At 41.8% G+C, this 9,262-nt stretch overlaps 1 protein-coding gene across 1 annotated transcript in view; it reads right to left on the reverse strand.

Annotated features, from left to right (window-relative positions):
* The window catches only part of LOC310811508 (interferon-induced protein 44-like), a 29,272-nt gene that overhangs the window by 6,426 nt on the left and 13,584 nt on the right, over positions 1–9,262 (reverse strand). The window lies entirely within an intron of this gene.

Genomic DNA, 9,262 nt, shown 5'->3' on the forward strand with positions numbered 1-9,262 from the left:
TCGTATTCCCTTTTGTTTAAATGTATAGCCCTCTTTACAGCCCTGCTTGCTATTGATCCCCTATTGATGAATTGTGTTTGCCTGTAAAGTGAAATAAATGTATATTTTTTTGGTACTCACTCTGTCTGCTTGTTTGTTTGTTGGGGATCTTTAAAAACTTGCTGTCTGAGAGGCAAAGTAATTCCGTGTTGGGTGTAGTTCCACCACTCCTCTCGTAACACCTTGTGTTGCTAGTTAGAAGCATCAACTTTGAAGTAGAAATGCATATTTGCCTATAATCTACAGTATATAATGTTTACGATCAGGAACTGGAGCGGTGGTGTAGCATTTAATTAGTAACTTTGATAGAGTAATTCAGCATGGTGGTACATACAGGCATATCTCAGCTGCACACCAACTACTCTCTTGCTCTACACAGTGTAGAAAGCCACACGGGGTAGTAACTGTATAACTTTGCCATCTTGTGCGACTGGTAATTGAATACTGAATTCTCACATTACCACAAAGACATTCTCCTATTTGATTTTATACCCTATCAAAGACATCCACGGCTCCATGATTTAATTAGGAATTGACACAGAGAGTGGAGGCAATCGATGTATGCAACATTGGTCATTTTATGTTTTGGGGAATATAGCTTACATAATTTAGTAATGAGAGAATACACACTAGTAGTGTTTATACAGAATGTGTGTCTGTTTCACAATATAGCGGTTTATTTTCCCCCCACAGTGAATTCAACTTACCTACTGTATCCACGTATTCATAGACTGCAAGGATTTTGCTCCTGCAATTCTTCTCCATGTCTTTTCGTTTCTGCCTCACAAAACCAGGGTCTTTATTGAACGCTTCTGCGATCTGCTGTGAGCTCTTTGTGGTGCCGGTACATTTCTCTGAAGTGCCATTGTATTGTCCCAGAAACATCTTGTTGAAGTAGAACTGTTCCAGGTATTCAATATTATAGGGGTACCCGAATGAGCTGAACCGACACTTCACCTCAGCGTGAGCAAAGAGACCATCTGTGAAGTGAAGAAGAGAAAAAGTAAAAGTAAAACAATTAAACATGTTTAAATTAGAGGCCATAAGAGGCCACTTCCTCTTCTACTTTATCATTTACTGGTAAGCACAAAAGAATACTGCAGGAATGCCACCCTTAAAGCCAAACAGACCTTGTTGTAGCCTATGTACACAAAACAGAAAAATCCCCATTTACAACTTGATGGAAAATATGCCATTCCAAGTGCCTTTAATCTACTGTGTTCAGCAGTGTTCTGATGTGTGGATAACTGTAAACTGTATATCATATTTACAATATAAACATTTCTCATGATTAATTATTCATCAAATGATAGATCTTACTATCTACCTTATCCAGTATAAACATTCTCTCTGAATTATTATTGTGCTACTGTGCTCATCAGGAAAACATTTTTTAGCCACCATTATCAATATTTACTTTGGACAGGTAATCAATAACAAACAATGGTTTGTAACACACACAAATGAAGTTATGTATGAGTAATGCACCACTAAAACACGATCAGTGCACACAGCTTCCAAGCTTAGATAAAGAGATAGTGTATATACATTTTGTGCAGATTATGATGATCCACTATCAGCGTCCATGCCACACAACGTATCCTCCATGTCCAGCACTCAGTTGGTGTCCCTTGATGAGGAGGAATGTTCCGGTGGCCACCCCCAGCAGCCCCAGAGTCAGACCCACTCCACAGAATAGTATCCCTTGTTGAACACATTGACAATAATCTGTTATGTGGAATTTACCACTGAGTGTGCTAATGTGTGCAATAAGTCAATCATTGTATAATCATAACGAACTGTGTAAGAGTTTACCAGCATTGATTGAAAGGATTATTGGTTATTCCAGGGAAAACAGGAGGTGTTGAGAAATGTGAGAGTATGATCACAAATAAGTTCATTTTCAAGCTCATCTGTATGTTGAGAGAGTGCTGCACAAACTACAGTTACTCACTCAGTCTCTGAGGGGAAGTTCTCAAAAGGAGGGTGTGGGGGGACATGCAGCGTTCGGCCTGTAGAGGGAGCTACAGGGCCGTGGCCAGGGTTATGTCGGCGAGGCTTCGTTGCACACCTGTTGCAAATAAGTCTCGTTGACTAGTGCTTAAGTAGTGTGTGCCTCTGCTTTTTCAGGAGAAGGGCTGGAAAGCGGGGACTGGAAAGTCCCAACGAACATTGACAACAAACATTCTGAATAAACGGGAGATTTCCCTATTTACCGACACCGACTCCGCCTCTGTGTTTAGGACATGTTACATGAGACGGTTGTGTCTATGTGCATGAGAGCTAGGGGAGAGATGAAGGAATGAAATGTTGCAGGTGTTGGTACATTCAGTCTCTTCCTTTCTCGGTTGCAGACTTCTCTGTAGTTATAACTTTATTTTTTGGATCCTTCTTTGTCTGCTTAGACACTACCAGCTGACACCCCCCTTTCAGATTCTCTGGGCACCCCTAAAACCCCCGTTCCGGGCCCCTGTTCGGGTTCACCGGTCCCTGTGATTGCTGTTGCTGTGGCCATTGCATTCGTCCCTGGGATGTATTCATTGGAGTTGGGTATTGTCCCTTGTAGGCTTCTCTGCCGCATTCGCGGGCTCTTTTGTAACATTCCCGGATCATATGTCCTTTTTTCCCGCAATAGTGACACAGTGTTGCGCCTCGCTGGGGTCCTGGATTATAACCTCCTTGTCTAGTATATCCTTGACCCCCCTTTTTCCATTTCTGAGGTTGTGGGTATGGAGGCTGAGGAGCAGCCTGTATTACTGGTGTCAATTGAGGTTGTGTCTGTGGTTGAGGCAGGTTTTGCAGAACCGCAGCCTGTGTTTTTATGACAATCGTGATTTTAGCTTCTCCTGTCTTGAGTATTTGTTTATCTTCATCTTCCATGAGGTATCTTCCTTCTGTGTTGAGGATTGGTAGTTGTGGATAGCTTCTGGTGGGCGTATCCCTTTCCTCATATGGTGGTGGAGCCACAGTTGGGGTTTTGTGTGAGAAAGGAGTATTCGTCTCCTTCACTAATCTCTCAGTTTCCTCTTCCAGGCTCTTATCCACTGCTTTATCTCTTATTCCTTTTACCAATGGGTTGCTCTTTTCAACCTTTTGCACTGGAGTAGACGTCTTAGCTGAAGCCGCACCCATAATTGTTGTTCCTTCAACCGTTGACTTAGCTGAAGACACTTTTCCAGTAGGCACTTCCTTTGTTTACAGTTCAACTTCTTGGCTGAATGGTTGGTTACTTATTTTGTTGATTCTATATTAATCATTTATCTAAAATAAAATATGTCTTTAATCAACTCATTCAGTCACCATACCAGTGTGAAACGTTCTTGCTCTGGCTATCTTCCTATCCAGAAGCTTACTTTCTAATCTCAACCCTAGTCTTCAGCACTTTGGCGGCGGGACAATTAAGCACTCCCTTGAGGGGACTCCACTGACCCAAGTAACTCAGGTTTGTGGAGGTGCGCCCGAGACAACTGCTCTAACCACCTCCGTGCCAAAAATAACAAATTAAAATAAAAAAGGTTCAGCAAAGACACCGAGATGCCTTTGTTGCTATGCCTGTCAGCAAGTCAGTTCCACACCCCACAATCATACACCTTTCAGACTCAGACGTCCCTCACAAGGATGTTTGTCCTGTTAATGCTAGCCAAATCAATCCTCCTGTAAATACTAAACAAACCACCAACCACGCTACAATTAGAATATTCAGTTTAAATTGTGATATGATTATATCGCAGTCATGCAAAAGCTTTATATCATTTCACAGGTGATGCACACATAGTATTGTTCAAGTCGGAGCATGCAAAAATTAGAAACAGATTAGATTGCCTGTATTATACATGTTCCATCAATGTCAACATGATTATTCTATGCACTATAATTCACTACCATTATCTGTTAGTGGAAGTGACCGATCAATGAGAGAGAGAGAGAGAGAACGAGAGGATCGCCTTATCTTAATTAAGCAACTAGCCAAACAATCACTCAATGGTTAATTATATTATTTTCACAATCAATGAATTTATTTATTGATTCATTACAAATCAATCACAAATAATCAATCACTAATTCAATTCAATTAATCAATCCTTGATCACAATTAACAATGGTCATCAATCAATCAACCAATTAATCAAATCAATCAAATCAGTAATCAATCAATAATCAAATAACCTTTTAACAGATCACCAAATTAACCAACTAATCACCTAACCAACTAACCAAGAATCAATCGATCAATTAATCAGACAATCAAATGGTCAATCAACAAGTCCATATAGCGAACTTCAAACATCAACCAAATAATAGCTGTCTTACTTTGACGTAGGCTATATGAGACGAGCTGTTCTGATGTCTCTCACAAATTGGTCTTTTTACTGCTATCTGGCGCTTTCTCTCTCAGAACCTCTGTCCCTCTTCTGTTTTGCTCGAAACAAAGCATTAATTTGATTAGTTCTCTTAAAATAATTAATCATTCAACACAAAACATACAGAAGATACTAGACTAAAATAAGATCAGAGATATGAAAAATAAACTTCATAAAATGGAACGTTACTTTTTCCCAATGTTTAAACAGTTTCCAACATCTCAACGCGCACTTGAAATGTTGGCAACAGGCCCATCACTTATTTTTAACGAACAATAAATTTACACTTTTTACAATATGCATATTCTATAGAGAAAGAACAGAAAGAAAGAGAGAGAAAGAAAGAACAGAAAGAGAGAGAGAAAGAAAGAACAGAAAGGGAAGGTCTTTTAGATGAGATATTTACAGCTTGCACTGTGCACACCCAATCATATTGTTCAATTCAAATTTCTCTCTCTCAAATTTAAGAACACGTTCTCTGGAAGAAATTAGCTCAAATAGCCCAGAACAGGGGACCCGCCCCTGTCAGGGATCTGTAGCTTTTCAAGCAGGCAACTATTCTATTTTTAGAACGAGAGAGCAGCTTTGCGCCTCTGTCCCAGGATGCATACATATATTTTATCAGGCCTTTGTTATCAGGAATTCAACCTGCATATGTACTATTTTGTTGATTTATCAGGACTTAAACCTGAACGGGGCTTTAACCCAAACAATGTAGCCTGACTTTTAGACGAAATCACTGCACGGCGTCCCCCACAGTATCTATCTAGTCTCTACATCATTTAGTGTCTTCCTAAATTTAAGTGCACGACAACCAGCTGATCAGACCAGTTCACGACAACCAATTGATCAGACCAGTTCCGTAATGTTAAGTGACGTAACTCCAAATAATTCAAACTAATTACCGAGTTTTTTTTTAGGGTTACATTGAAGGATCGTATCTCCAACAGTTAGGTCAACATAACATTTCACAGACACTTTGTTGTTTGTTTAAATTTAGCAGACATGCAACCACCTTCAATTCATCTACCTGGTTCTTTTAAAATTTGGTCGATAGCCCACAGTCAACTTGATACTTATCTTTTTGAGGCACACACCCAGCTGGTGGCCTGTTCTTCTGCACGGCTATCGGTTGGCCAAATCCTGTTCGTGACGCCAATTTGTAGTAAATATACGTAGATGAAAAAAGGAAGCTGCAGAGGTCCGGATGAGTCAGTTTAATCGTCTTTAATTAATCGTAACTTCATCATTACATACCACGGCCAGATGTGGGGGCTCCTGTTCAGTCAATAATGTCCCCCCTATCTAGTCCAGCCGTTCAGTCTTTTATACAAAACAGCCTGCTTTGTCTTCCAGATTTAGGCATGGAATTCCCAGGTTCACATTACCCTAAACATTTTTAACCTATACGATGGTGACATTTATAGTTTCCACCAAATAAGGGTATGCCTTTTGGTGCTATTCACAGCCTTAACTAACTAAGACTACCCCCACCTCTATCTCTCCTTTACCATCCCCCCAACCTACAAAGGTCAACTGCATGCTGCAACAGTCCAAGGGCATAACCCACTAGGCCTTCTTCTGGTCAGAGCAAAATATACTACACTGGCTATTACCGGCAGTTCGTGCCGGGATTTTCAGTGCTGGCCAGTCCCTTGATGGACCTCACCCGGAAGGGTGCCCCGGATCCGGTCCAATGGTCGGGCCAGTGCCAGGGGTCGTTCGAGGCCCTTAAGGGAGCTCTTTGTGGAGAAACGGTCTTGTATGCACCTGATTTTAACCTCCCTTTCTCCCTACAGACGGACGCATCGGATAGAGGCCTGGGAGCAGTGCTGACCCAGCGGGTGGAGGGGGCTGACCGGCCGGTGCTGTACCTGAGCCGCAAGCTATCGGAGAGGGAGGGCCGGTACAGCACGGTGGAGAAGGAGTGCCTGGCCATCAAGTGGGCGGTCGGCGCCCTCCGCTACTACCTGCTGGGTCGCGCCTTCACCCTCTACTCCGACCATGCTCCCCTCCAGTAGCTCCACCGCATGAAGGATGTGAACGCGAGGATCACCCGGTGGTATCTCGTGTTGCAGCCCTTCAACTTTTCGGTCGTGCACAGACCGGGGGCGCAGATGGTCGTGGCAGACTTCCTCTCCCGTGCGGGGGGGGGGGGGGAGTAGGTGGGGGTATGTGGGGGGACATGCAGCGTTCGGCCTGTAGAGGGAGCTACAGGACCGTGGCCAGGGTTGTGTCGGTGAGGCTTCGTTGCACACCTGTTGCAAATAAAGCCTTGTTGACTAGTGCTTAAGATGTGTGTGCCTCTGCTTTTTCAGGAAGTCGGCTGGGAATGGCGGAAAAGGAGTGTGAGGGGATGCGATGGCTGAAAAGTCGTGGCTCAACTATTAAGCGCTGAAAAGCCAGAGACTTTGTTATAATAAACGGGACTAACAATCCCTCACTAAAATACTGCGTCTGCTTCTATATATAACGGACATTGTTACAAACACCTGTTTGATTTCCCCTCCAAGGTCAGATGTCCCCACTGTCTACATACAGATCCATACAGAATCATATGATTCAGATCCATACAGAATCATATGATTCTGTATGCAAATGTCAAGCTTTATTTTAGGTTATACTTTATGCTGTTCTGCATTATGTTGTAGAAAATATTTTTTTTCTAAGAGTTCAGTTATTAAGATAAGATAAGACAAGATAAGAAACATTTACATTATTCTACAGTAAGTATTCAGATAATTGTGTGATGCTTTTTACATGCAAGTGCTTATGTAAATGTTTTTTGTTTTGTATTGAACATTATTAATGTAAACTGTTTAAGGGGCAATCTGGGAACAACAAAGTGCCTACTTTTTTGGTAAACAGCTGAGAATGAACAAAAATGGGGCTGGATTAATGTAACCACTTTCAATTTCATAGACAGAGCTATGGATGCAAGGACTGACCATCCATGAGATCAAAATGCTAGTTTTAATCCACCGTCTCATGTCACATTCAAAGGCTCTGAGTGTCACGTAGGAATGACGCCACCTGTCGGAAGACAATGAGTTCTAACCATGTTTTAAAGTTATACAGTGTTTGTTTAGCCTACTATCTACTGTATATCAGTCATGTTAAAATGTCATTGTAGTTTGTATGAAGCTGAGGAATGCTTCAATGTATAATTTACATTACAAAGGTGTATTTTGTGACTTTATTTAAATTAAAAAACATATTTTTCCTCATCATTGCCATGCTTTAATCTTTTTTCGCTAAATTTGCTGCTATGACGCTATCATTACCAAAGTCATGTGAGAACCAATAGCCAACTGACATCTGTTCCTCTCTGTATTGTGCTCAGTTGACATGATGCATTACATCTCTGAGTCTCCAAGAAATAGGGCAACTTGTAAGTATTTTGTCCTCTGTGGCCTCGCTCAGATTTCCTCCTCATACACACAATGTCCACAAGTATTTCACATATTTATCATGGATTCATAAAACAATGCCTTTCTGGACATGACGGTGACCTTACCACAGCTTGTTTCTGTACACATATCACACAAAGTAACACACAAGTACACTTACAAGTGTGTACAAGTACACAAGTACACTCTCTCTCGCACACATATAAATTAACCAGTAGATTAGAATAGGCTGACTGACTGGTTTGACATATCGTGTGAAGAAAGGGGGTGGGGTTGGGATAATGATGTCAATGTCTGCCTTGGTGGGCAGTAAAACAACTGAAGAAACTCTTTCTTTACAGTTGTCAAGATTCAATACATATTAGAATCTATGTAGGTATTTTGTGTTTGGAATGACAACCTGATCCATACAGTGTGTAATTAACAAAGATATTCATTCTGAAATCACATGAACTATTATCCTTGCACAGATGGACTCAATTCAACTTATTGACTTGTTGAAGACATTTTTGCAGTTGAGCAAATTTTTGGAGTGTCATAGTGTGGGGGGACATGCAGCGTTCGGCCTGTAGAGGGAGCTACAGGGCCGTGGCCGGGGTTGTGTCGGCGAGACTTTTGTTGCACACCTGCTGCGAATTAAGTCTCGTCGGCGAATGTTTAAGATGTGTGTGCTTCTGTCATTTCAGTAGGCGAGCTAAGCTGGAAACGGCGAGACAGGCGAGCTAAGCTGGAAACGGCGAGACGGGCGAGGAGAGCTGGGAACGGCGAAAAGAGAGAGAGACGTTTCGAGGAGGCTAGAAAGCCCAAACAGTTCGTGTATGAATAAACGGGAGAGTTTCCCTTACCAAGACACTGCGTCTGCCTCTGTGTATAATCGGACCTTGTTACACATAGCAAAAGGGGTAAATACTTATTGACTCAAGATATTTCTAGCTTTTCACTTTTCATTAATTAGTAGCATTACACATTTCTGAAAAATCATTTTCACTTTGACATTATGGGGTATTTTGTGTAGATCAATGACATTTCTGCAGGGTGGATGAATATTAATCAAGCTGTGTTTAAACCCTGATCTCACCTCTTGCTGCATCCCCTTTTTTCCACCTAAAGAAGAACTCACTACTGTGTGGCCATGTAAACCAAAGCAGAGGTTCTCTCTCTCTCTCTCTCTCTCTCTCTCTCTCTCTGTTTCCCTCTGTTAAGGAGGGCAGCAGGAGAGAATGGAGCACACCTCTCCACAAGTAGGAGAACAATAGGAGGTTAATTGTTTGGAAAGTGAGAGTGAATGCTGAATACATAGAGAACTCCAGTAACTGTTTAATCAGAGTGTCATCTCTGTGAGCACGTAAGATTGTACATCAGACTCCAAGTGGTGTGATCAGTGTGGTGTATTGCACATCAGGCCAGGTCATGACCGCAGCATGGTTTGTTGGAACAGTGGTTGCAAATGTA

Source organism: Argentina silus, assembly GCF_951799395.1.
Source record: "Argentina silus genome assembly, chromosome: 10".
NCBI classification, from domain to species: Eukaryota; Metazoa; Chordata; class Actinopteri; order Argentiniformes; family Argentinidae; genus Argentina; species Argentina silus.